This window comes from Drosophila kikkawai, chromosome 2L (genome assembly GCF_030179895.1).
Source record: "Drosophila kikkawai strain 14028-0561.14 chromosome 2L, DkikHiC1v2, whole genome shotgun sequence".
Lineage (NCBI taxonomy): Eukaryota > Metazoa > Arthropoda > Insecta > Diptera > Drosophilidae > Drosophila > Drosophila kikkawai.
In genome coordinates this window covers 25,127,469-25,140,078 of record NC_091728.1, presented here as the reverse complement: position 1 = coordinate 25,140,078, position 12,610 = coordinate 25,127,469, and the positions used below count along the sequence as shown (strand labels likewise).

At 40.3% G+C, this 12,610-nt stretch overlaps 1 long non-coding RNA gene across 1 annotated transcript; it reads right to left on the bottom strand.

Moving 5' to 3' along the window:
* Positions 1-756: 756 nt before the first annotated feature.
* Positions 757-3,286, bottom strand: LOC138927954 (uncharacterized). The gene is made up of 3 exons (XR_011444399.1): positions 3,190-3,286; positions 1,017-1,185; positions 757-947 (listed from the first exon to the last, which is right to left on the bottom strand). It is a non-coding gene; the product is annotated as an uncharacterized lncRNA (long non-coding RNA).
* Positions 3,287-12,610: the final 9,324 nt, after the last annotated feature.

Sequence of the window (12,610 nt, the reverse complement as noted above, 5' to 3'; positions counted from 1 at the left end):
CCTTGTCTTCACTTGTGCAGCACCCTTTCCCAGGTTTCCCTCTGCACTGGGGGAAAATCTTGCGGCGACCCAATTTGTACCTTAAAATCATAAACTATTTTTACGTTAAATTCTTTGCACATATGATTTTGAAATTAATTTAAACTTTTTAATATTATTTTCTTAATAGAGAGGTTCTCGATAGAATAGAATGAATTTTCAAAAGTCTATTATATTTGTAAATTATTTAATTATTAATAAACAATATATCGGTTTTTATCGATTTTGTAATATCTGCAAAACTGATAAATATATAGAACATTATAAAAGACTAACTCTAATTTATATTTATGGCACAGCCATATCTGTAAGATTATTCCATTCCCGAAAAGTTATCAATATATCGTATGTTATCGGTTATTGCCTATCGAGGGAATTTCTTTTAGTGTGACGAAATGATTGCTGCATGCATGCAAAACTGCCAGAGACTCCGTCGCCGTCTCCGGTCTTGCCTCCATCCCTTTCATTGCCCTTTGCCCCATCTCGCTCTGGCTCTCTGTGTCTCCAACTGCGACTCCGACATTTGAAAGGATTAGACCAGCTCATGTGTCCTGTGTGTCGTCGTGTGTGCGAGTGGGAGAGCAGGCTAGGATAGGACGTTTGCGCCAACGTAAAAAGTATTTGCACAACTCTCAAGTGGGTCAAATGATTAGGCGGCATGATGAAGTGCCTTGCCACTTGAGCCGCCTCCGCCTCCTTACATCCTTGCGCCTCCCTGGCCTCCATCCAAAAATAAACAGTTTAATGTTTTGAATGAGCAATTGAATTTGATTATGCAGGGGGCACAGGGGAAGGAGACTGTCTCGGATTCCCCACGAAAGTGAAGACCTCCCCCAGCCAGCGCCCATCGGCAAATATCTTCGAATGCATTACGTAATGGGGTCTTAACGGGTGGGGAAAATGGGGGTCTAGACATCCGACCATATACATAGATGAGAAACGTTAAGCGGCTTACGTGAAATAAGACAACACCTTACGTTGGCTTATGCTGCCTTCCGGCTGGTAGTGCCCGAAATTTGACTAGTAGGTCCTGGTAGTGTAATTAGGTTCAAGTATGTTACTGCCGGGGATTACATTCCGTACGCTTCATTATCTAGCTCAAGTCAGTTTTGGCCATATTACACCGGTTCATTAGCGCCAAAATGCCTGCGATAAGGATATGCATAAATATTTAATAATCATTTTGGGAGATTCTATACACTCTAAGGGGAGTTTATTATTACAAACTCTACTGAAAAACCTTAATGCATACTTCCAATTTGGATATATTAACATTATATATCTCATTGATCTCTTAGAACTTAAGTAAACCCTAAAAGAAATCCGCAGTTTACATTACAATTCAGATATCATCGATACAAATTGGATAAGGGATCTTCAAATGATAAAGGGATAAATTTTGAAACGGTTAAATACGGTTTACATCCTTAAATGTATATGGCTTATAATTTTAAAATGTATCTGGTAGATAATCCATCAAGCTTGGTACTTATACACCTCTTGTTATATTATAAAACACACTCATTCTCCCATTTGTACGCAATAAAATGGCGTGGCAAATTTTTATTACTTCGTCGCCTGCATATACATAATCCCAAATTATCGCTGGTGGACCTGTGCTGGGTAATATCCTTTCAAAAAACATTACATCCGAGCACCTTCAACGAAGTCCCAGTGCCAGGACCACAACTCCCAACATATTTCCACATTCATTACATGACATGAACAACGGGGACAGAAACAAAACAGGAAATTGCTACTTAAATTCAAAGCCAATCTCGGTGCTGGCAAATGTTCCAAAAATAAGCCAAACAGAAAATAAAAGATAAAAGCCGAAGACAATGGCGGGCAAAATATGGCAGGGCCACAGAGAATGGAATTGGTAGTTGGAGTAAGGGAAACTGGAGAAAAACTGGGAAACCGCCCAAGTAGCGACGACATTTAACGTTTTAAATCTGATTATTCCACAACAACTGTCAATAATGCAGAGAGTGAGGCGAAAAACCTCAGGGGAAAAGGGACCACGAGCCAGGACCTCTTCTCCGCACCCACGCTAAGCCGGGCCCAAATGAGCTCGGCGGCGACCAGCGATTTTCCCAGCCTCCTTTTCTGGGAACGATGCCCTTTTACCAACCGCAAAACGAGGCGAGAAAATTGTCACCGAAAAGCAAAAAGCGGTCTACGTCGAATTGTGTAAATCAAAAAAATAATTGCGACTGATAACAACATCAATAACAATAAGCGACGCTGCTACCCAGGGCCAGTCAGAAAAAATAAAAAGGTGAAGCCACCACGAATTGCACACAATAACCATAAAGGATAAGGGGATAACGTTGAAAGGGGTTGAGACTGCTCTGGAGGATGGAGAGGGCGTGGCTGGGCCCTGTCAAAATACTAGACTCCGAGGTCGGGGCTTCCGGTGCTCGCCGGGGTTTTGTATTATTCCGGGCTCGGTATTTTCGCCCCTCCGGCTAATTTATGGCTCACTCTCTTAAAGTTTTGTTCGAATTTCGGGCTCGTAAATCTTTTCAACACATACAAGCCGCACCGCACAGGCACTCCATAATACACTCGACTCCTGCGAGTTCACTTCACCACCGCACTTCAGAGCGACCGACTCCTACTTCAACACTTGGCGGCGTTGCCTTTATTTACTTCATATTAATATTAAGTTCATTGTGTCAAGTTGCCAGCGCCGATTCCTTATCACTTTTTCTTCCTTCTTTTTAATTTTAGTCGCGCGCAAGGACAATGAGCGAGCGATGAGAACGACACATCTCCGGCTTGTTTGTCGGGCCTTTGGCTCCGGCCCCTGGCTTGGCTTTCCTTGGCTTGGCGTCGGCTTATCTCCTGGCTGCCTGGCATTTACATTCAACGCCTGACAGCTTCTTCGGGGGTTTCCCTGTCACCCGGTGTGAGAAGAGAAGATTTTCCTTTGTGATCCGATACTTTTGAGGCTTTGCCAGCGCGCGCCTTAAAGTGTCTTAAATTCTGGCGCGAATAATTATCGAGGAAAATGCCGGGCCAACCCAGCCAAAATTTCACACAGTTCGGTGAATATTCGATAGCGTTATGATGTGGGGGAAATACACCAACAGGCGTTTCCATGAGCAGTTTTCACAGAATATCCTTGCTTCTACCAAGACTTACCTTCATTCTTCTTGTTCAGTTGCTATTTCTTCATATTAAATTTTATATTTGGAACTACCACTGATTTTTGAGACATTTTTAATTCACAAAAGAAAATGCTAAACTGTCAGTTTTAAAAACCCCTGAAAAGGAGTCTAAATAATGCAATGCAATTTTTAAAGTTCAGAATTCAGACAATTCTACATATTTTTCGATGTAATATTTTGTATATTAATTTTCTGTTTCTTTTCAGAGTGACTACACAATAATTACTCTGGGTAATTTAATTATATCCCAAAAAACCCTTTAAGTCATAAATCAACTCTCGCTGTCACAAGAATCTCTTTAGGTTTAGAAAAATGTCTTCCCTTTTCTAATATCATTCCCTCAGAAAGGCTTTGGCTTTATTATTTACCGAAAGTATCAAGTGTCTGAAATAACTCCAAAAATCTTTAATGATAATTGCCAGCAAGACATTGCCCCAACCATTTAGCACCACCGAGAGCTCTTCTCAAGTCTGTCATCGAGCACTCGCCCAGTTCATCAGGACCTGGGCGGAGTTCCCATCCACCTGGTATCGCGCCAGATGTGCTCAAACACACCCAGAGTCATCAAACAAATAGCTATATATCGTAGCCACGCTGATAATGCGCCCTGATTAAAGGCTATACATGGGCGGCGTCTGCCCCCCGCAGACCAACCTTCGGAGGGTTGATTCTGATCTGCTGACTTTCGCTTCCCATTGTGCCAGTCGGGGATTCAGGATTCAGAATTCAGGACTCGGGATTCCAGAGCCCTGCGTATTTGCATGCCGCGCGAGTCGTGCGCGTCATCATCATAATCATCAGTGTCACAGTCGCCATCAAAGTAATTGCAGCCACACTCCGCGACAATCCCAGTTGCTCCATTGGAGCGTGCTTGGAAATTATTTCACAATTTTTAATAGCTTCAGCTGGCGCCGTGACTTGGCTAATTTAAGATTTGGAAGTCCTGGGTTCGGCGACCCCCAAGACAATCACACATTTGGGAGTCCTTCCAAGGCACTTGAGGTTAACCCCAGAGAGTGTCATTCCGTTTGGGTCTTGTTGTTATTGCTAATGAGCTATATGGCTTATAGCAAGGTTAAGTTAGATCTTTAAGTGCTTGAGTGAAACAAGAAGATTCATACACTTGATTTATAAGCAGTTTAGCATTTAAACAAGGATATACTCCCTTCGGGCAAGTAAGAGTATGCACTCCATTTCCACCTAATGAAATAAAACAAAAAGCAAATTGACATTGGCCACGATATTGGACCATTTCGGCATTGAATTTCCTTGGCTATGTTCGGCAAAAAATGCCATCGCCCTCACCCACCGACCATCATCACCACCATTGAGCAGCAATTTGGAAACTTCAGCATCAGTCCGACGGCGGTTTTTATGGCATTTTGCGGCCCCCTCTTTTGGCCTTTTCGGCGGCCTGCCAACTGGCTTTTGGGCCATGGCCATTGCACATTGCGTTGAGGGAAGATACTCTTACTCTCTGTCTTCCACTTGTTCCTGTATTGTTGTCCTCGCCTGAATTAAGTTAATTATCGTGTCGCATAATTAGAAAAGTTAAGGCCAAAAACAGTACCCAAGTTGGCCATTCGAGTGAGTCAGTTTTGCGTGCGGGCGGAAAACCTTAATTTCACGCTCTTATGCGGAAAACGCATTTCAATTTCCCTAATTCCAGTTAATAACTCAACAAATACGCCAGAAGGCAAAGAACTTCTAAATGCAAATATTGATAGATACTTTGTTGAGTGTGCCAAGTAACTCAGGCGAACTTCCTCTAAATGATTATTATGGCCAAGACGATGATGCCGCACGGAGGGAGAGTGTGTGAGGGGTGTGGGGAAATAAGTAGCACGTCTAAATATGAAAGGCGCTTGGCGGCGGCGGCGGTTCCGGGTTCCAAGGGGGAGGTAAAAATGATTCAAGTCGCCTTCACTTTGCTGCCAAGCCAAAGGCAAATATTCCAAAGGCAGCCGAGACGGCCAGAGGGAGTGGGGGGAAAGGGAATCAAAAAATATAGAGAAAGGGGTAGTGGGTGGAGGGGTTAGTAAGTAACTGGGCTGACTGCCCGGGGGCATAATGACAATTACAGTTACCGCGTGCCACGCAGCCAAAGCGAGCTTTTTACTCTGGGTTTAAGCAAATAAATCCGTCCGAAAACGTTTTCCATTCCTCCCACGCTCTCTTTCACTATATCTCTTTATTTCTCCGTATTTGTAAGACTCTCTGCACACTGAAGAAAATATATAGCAAATACTTGGGCTTAAAGGTATATAAAAATAACAATTTTCATGTTGAATTCATTAAAAATGTATTTCCCATAAGATTTCTTATCAATATTCCGAAAGCTTAAGCAGTAATTATTTATTTCATCTAGTTTTACTATATAAAAATTTATTATTTATACTAAATAAAAACTGAAAAGATTTAAAATAGTTTTAAAAATAAAAAATCCATGACATAGTTTAATAACACAAATTTTAAAATTTATTTCCGTGAGTTTTTTTCGCATCTACGCTCAATGAGACACAAACAAACAGGCGGCAACAGCATCAGCAGCAACGCCATATAGACCATAGAGACCAACTCCCGCCCTGGCCCTCACCCTGGGCCCCAATCCCAACCCCGAAAACCCCTCAAGGGTCGGCTGCCAGAGCCAAGCAATTCAAAAGGGGTGAAAAAGCTAAACATGACCCCCAGCGATCCGCACACAAACAGATACAGATACATTCTACAGTCACAGCTACGGATAGATGCAGGAGCGAAGGAGCTGCGCGCGAGGGAATCTCCTTTCATGTCTCCTGTGGCGGCCATCGACCACGAAAATAAAGCGTGGCAAATACAAATAGAAATAAGTCAAAATGTATCCAAAGGGAAGCAGTATACTCGCAGCGGAAACGGAAATGGAAGCAAAGGCGGACAAGTGGGGAGGGAGTTCGCTATGTTTGTTAGGAGGCGAGCGAGTGTGTGTTCCATCTGCTGATGTTTGCTTAATGAATTGAATCTTCTATTTATATACTTCATTTTTATTTCAACATTATTATTTTTTACCACAAAAGGAAGTAACAGCCCAGACGCGAAGAGAAAAAAACAAACAAATGAAACAATTAGAATTAAATGCACCCTTGGGAGTGAATGGGGGGAAAAAAAGCGAAATCAAGGGGGGAAAGTTTACAGTAGCTTTTGGAACTTTTGAATGCTCTGTGAAGGGTATTTAGGGATTGATGAATGTTTAGAATATATAAGAATTAGGTTGATTTTTTGTTTGTGTTTTTGTGTTTTATTTTGAGCTGTCTTATTAGGGAATTTAAAGATATTAAATACTTACTCAGAAAGTTATACTTATTTTTTCTGTTAAAAGCATAATTCTTAGTATTATAGGTATTTTATATTTTAGTTCTTTATTTTATTTTCACATACCTGAAATTTCTGCACACCAACGCCGACAACAAGTAGAGATCGCAGATCCCCGATATCCTTCTATCGATCTCCCTCGCTTACTATCTATATATGTGTCTACGTATTCGTAATTGATTGCTTACACTTATGCTACATTACATTTTACAATGTAGTGTTCCTACTATGTATCTAAAGTATTGATTATTATTCAACAAAGCAGACAAACTTTATCATAATTTCTTTGTCATAAATATATACCTATCAAAAATGGAAATATTGTTTTTTATGGTTTTGGGAACAGCATAAAATGACCTGTCTTAGACCAATTTGTTTACCTTTTCAAAACTTTTATTCTGTTTTTCCCTTTGAGAACATTAACGCTTTCGAAACACAAAGGATCTGCGAAACCGCAAAACCAAATCATCATAAGTTTTATCAAGCAATCCATTTATTTCCGCCTAAAATGCCATTTCATAACCTCAAGCGGATAACGAGTAAAAAAAGCCTCCCCTATGCTATAAAAAAACGAAAGACTGGACAATTGCATTCGCTTTCGATGGAGATTCTGCGGTCGCACGCATAAATCTGTTGCTGTTTTTGATTTCACTCGCCGCGGATAATGAAATTAATCGCCTGTAATGGTTTATTGTGCGCGGCGGCGATTGCGGGGTTTGTTTCTGGTTCTGGCCGGGCCAAAAAATGGCCCCAACCCGGCCGAGGAGGAGTCAGCCAACCAAAAATGACCGACGACCAGATACAAAAATTTTGTTTGATTTCGTTTTTTCTCAATTGTCTTTCTTTTTTTAGGGGGGAACTGCAGGATCGAAAATATATTGAATTGTCATTGAAAGCCGCGTCGCCATAAATAAGTCGGGCTAATGGGGCGCGTTTCATGCAATTTTTGTGATTTAGTAGGAGCTTTTGGGTTTGAACAGGGCCAGGACCCTCGTATATCAATGGATTACTTTAAAATGGCAAAGCGACGAGCAAACTGTCACGCGTCCAAACTAATAACAGCAGCATAATCATCATAAATCCATAAAAGAAAATCGTACTAATCCGGCCAACCCCCCCCCCGAGACATTTTTGATGTTTTGGGATGAAAGGAGAACAGGAAATATCGCCCTTTTGTCTAGTGTCTGCGGCTTATAAGCTCCGTTCGATGCCACACACTTGAAATTCAAATTACTACACATTATATAATATCCTGCAGGCTCTCACCGCCCCGACACGTACTCGTGGAGCTGGCAGGACATGTTGGCACAATACGACATAACAGCGCTGCCTTGGGGCAAGCAACAAGGAAAAAAATATAAGAGGAGTGAGTGTGTATGAGTGGCCAGAAGGACGAGTTGCAAGGTACTTTCTTCTAGCTTTCTCTTTCCCTATCGCTTAATACATCCGCCCACACAGCTCCCCAACTTCCTAGCTCGGCAGTTGATTAAGAAGACATCATTTAAGTTTAAATACACATCAAACTGCAGGTGGGATAGGTGGTAGCCATACAGTGCGTGTGAAAATTACTTGTCCTTGCCGGTAAACTCAAAAAAAATTAATTAAAGGAATCTTCTTACTATATTTTGTAATGAAATCTATACTTTAAAACCTCTTGAAACAATCAAAAAGTTTGACTTTATGCGTTATCTTTGATTTATACACGCAGAAAAAATGTATAGTCTTTATGTACTTATATTTATTCAGAATTTTGTTAATTAAATTAATCGTTTTAAATATTTATTTCAACAAATTGTTACTTCCTATAAAATATATTTAATTTTACTCATTTTTAGCTTAAACTCAGGAAGAAGCTATTATTTCCCTCCATTGTTTCTCCCTGAATACCTTGAAGCTCCTGAAAGTTGTACAAAGTTACTGACTGTTTTCTTTTTACACTTTTTTTTTTTGTTGCACAGGAAACACCACGTAGCATAACTTGCGCACACAACTGTACTTTCACACACAATTTCAAGTTATAATCAGTGCTCATTATTATACCAGACACGTTTTCAGATTTTGCGTGATTATGCGCCGCGGCTCGGCAACATCTTCGGAGTTTTTGGGCAAACACGGAGGGTATACGGACGCGGAGGGGGTACGGAGGGAGTCAAGGAATTAAACTTGAAAATAGCTTAAGAGATACACGCTGTGTGTATCTAGCTAGCATGTTGCCTAGGTCCTGGCCGAGCTGGATTTTCAGAGGGCTCATGCCATAATGCTTATTGTTGTCATTTGCTCGGGCGTGGGGCGGCGAAAAGTTGGCGAAAAATATGCAAATTATAATGAAAAACTTGACACTTTACATGCAAAGCAACAAGAACGAGACTCGGAAAGATTTCCCGGAACCACTGGCCTCCTCCAAGCCGATGCGAATCCTGCGGCAGGCGATTAAGCGCGCCAAATGAAGCGCTCGCACTGCCTGCGCATTTTAATTAAGCGAGCAAGCCGAATGCGAACCGTAGTGGTAGCCCCTTGTATTTTGGCTCCTTTCTCCTGTTGTGGGTTGGCAGTAGTACCCAACCGAATTTCGCCTCCGCTCCTCACTCATCAACATTTTCGGTACGCGAAATTCCCGTAGCATTTGCATAAAGTTTTGCTGCAGCTGCAGCTTTGTTTCGCCGGGTTTTTGATTCCAGCCACAAAAGTCAACGAATGTCTTGAGAAGTTATCAGAATTCGAGGTGTCAGGCCAAATTATAAGGCTTTAAATAAATGTTCGTCTTGTGCGTTGAAGTTTCCCAGAAGATGGGTGTGTGTTGAAACTTTATTCCAAAAAGGAAAGTATGCGGGCTAACTAATTGCGACTGTGGAAATATGAGAAAATAAAGGTGGTACTGGAGATTTTATTTCCTTAGATAATAGCTAATTATACAGATTATAATTATCTTACGCTTTCTATAAATACAATACTTTTAGCCTCTTATTTGCCTAAAAGAATAAGACTTTTTACATTCCTGTAGAACAGAACAATAATCATAGCTTAACCCCCCACTAACAATCAACTTTAACAGCTCTTTTAATTCCAAAACCTCCAAGCACGAAAAAAAACTTTCTACGATTTCTTTCGCACACCCTGAAACATACACTCACAGACACACACACACGCACAGAGTCATAGAAATTATAGCGGAAAATTACCTTAACGAAAGGGCTTCCGCGAGGAAAAGGACTAGGATGAGCACGAGGATGAGTGTGTCCCTTCCGACACAACTGTACCCGCTTGTAAGCCACTTGTAGTGGCGTTGCCAGTCTGGCCCGAAAACAAAAGCAATTAGATGTCGCCAACTGGCTGACTGGGATTGTGGATTCTGGATGCTGGATTCTGGAGGTGGATGTTGCTCGCTCAGGACCAAGTTGCTGCGAGTGGGTTAAGTGTGGGATAAATGTAATTGCAAGTGTGTGTGTGTGTGTGTGGGTGGGTGGGTGGTTTGATGTGCGTGTGGGTACTGGGAGACCTAGTAAAAGTAAAAAGTTTGCCAGCGCGATTTTCTTGGTGAAACTATAAATTTACAAGCCACAATCAGGGACGCCACTGTTATGTGCGCCATCTTTTCTCTGGGCAATGGTAACAGTGATGGCAAAAATTTAGACATTTTCGAGATAAAAGGAAAGTGATTAAGGAAATTTAGATATCAAAATCGGAGAATAAACATGTATAGGCCTTTTGATATTTGAATCTTTTCTTTATTTTGTTACACTTTGCGAACTTCCCTTGCCAAAAACGCCGACAAAAAAGTAGTGATCGCAGACCCTCGATATACATCATTACCTATTATCGATATACATACATTACTTACAATTGATATAATACATTGCTTACACTTATTTTACATCGTGTTCCTACTATGTTCCTACACATGGGAGTATAGTATAGTATAGTTAAGAATGTTAAGCTTCTGCAACATTTTCCTAAATTTCATCATTCATTCCGGGATAATTATTTTTATTTCACGTACAATTATTTGGGCACTGGGTATCTCCCAGTCGGTCACTCATTTTGCTGTCAGATTTAACCATAACACTTTCTTTAGTTTTTTAGCAGTACGTTGCTTAATTCGTACTTGGGAATTTTAACAATTACTGAAAAAAAAGGATAATAACTAAAAACTAATAGCTATAGTTTTTACCCACCATTGTCTAGAAAAAGGACAAATGAACAGCTTTCGTGCGTCCTTCTAGAGTGTATTAAAAAGCGTTCAGGAGAAAGCCAGCTCGCTGCCGTGTTACCTGTCCTCGGCCAGAGAGCTGACAATTTTCAGCACTTGAGCGTTTATTTCACCGGCTCTGGTTGTTGCTGATTTTTATTGCCATCGTTGTTGCTGTTGCTCAACGTTAGTTTTGCCAACTTTACCGCCGCCCGGGGGTCTACTATGGTGGCTCGCCTGGCTGATTGTCGAGGGTTAACGTTCGGGTTGTTGGGGCATTTATCTCCACTGCCGCTGCCGTCGCCCTTAAAGTTGTGTCCCCGCAAATCCTGAATGGATTTCAAGTGGAATAAGTTTAATGATCGAAATTATTCAACGTGTGTTTTGAGATTTGGCTTTTGTGCCTGGTTTATGACCTGGCTTAAACTCGGCCCAGTCTCATGTTTATGACATGCCAAAGTTTCTGGTGCGGGATCGTGGGAAAATAAACATACTTGGCACTTAGCCTGTCTGTTTGGCTTACTACTCTTAGGTATGGTTTAAGTTTGTCTTGAGGCCTAACCCAAATATTTAAATGGGATAACGATTTGGTGTTTTCCAAGGAAATAGCCTATACATATATCAATGCTGAAATTGCAGCTATTATTATGTAACCAATGTTTCAACCAATCTAGAGCTCTTAGAAACTAAATTACCTGTCAGGCAATACAATACTATCAAAATTTTAAAATCATAAATCTCCTGTTAATTTTAATTAAGGGCGGACCAAAGCTACCCCAAGGAGGTCAGAGATGGCGAAGAGGATGGACAGGTGTGCACCTGCAGACCCCCCGACTGTGGGTGTCCACATTGCATAGCACGCAGCGCTTTCAAGAGGTTGAAAAGCAGCCCCCGGACCTGCCGCGATCTTCTCGAGGGATTAACACCCAGAAACCTAATCTTTTCCCTTACAAGCTTCACCACACCCAACTTCATGCAGCCCGCCACAGCCGAAGATTGCAGTCTGTGGAGACCCTGGGATCCAATGCCGGGAAGTGTGCGACTTATAAGAATCCGGAGGAGTATTGCTATAGCCTCGCAACTATTTTTGGAACAATTGAGAAAAAGCAATCAGCCAAGCAGTCAAATTAAGTAGTAAGAAATTGGAAATAGCAGGTGCTGTGGACATTTGTGTGTTTCTGCACTGTGAAAAAAAATCTGTCCTAATGCTAAATGAATATTTTTAAAATTTGTAATTCACATTTATACTAAAATAAAAATTAAAAACTATGGTTTATTTTTTCTAAAAAGCATTTTATAAATTTGTATGTAACTAAAACTGATTGGGAATATTAATTTTTGAATTACTATTATACAAATATATAAAAATAAAAAATATATATTTCATATAATTTTATAATATCGATGTAAAATAAATAGGAAAATATCGAAAAAATTAAATCATTCTTTTATTTTATTCTTGATTATTACAAATAATATCTGCAGAAATATAGCGCTAAATACATCTCAAAAATGTATTAAAATTTTTAAAATTAAAAGCTATTAAAGTATCGGAATGATCGAAATATCGGAACCCTGTTATGTATTATATATGTCTTTTTTATTTAAATTAATAATTAATATATAATGGTAATATATTTATTAAATGAAATGTTTTAAACTGAAACAACAAAATATTGCTTTACGCCACCTGTATCCAACTTTAAAATATCGATTAATTAGATATCGATCAATCTATGGTTTTTTTCTGCCATTCATGAACAGCATATAATTATTTTGATTTTTCTTATTATTTCATTGTTTATACTATAGTTTTTTATTCGATAAATTTTCTCTCCGTACATCAGCTGCTTCACTGGGGTGA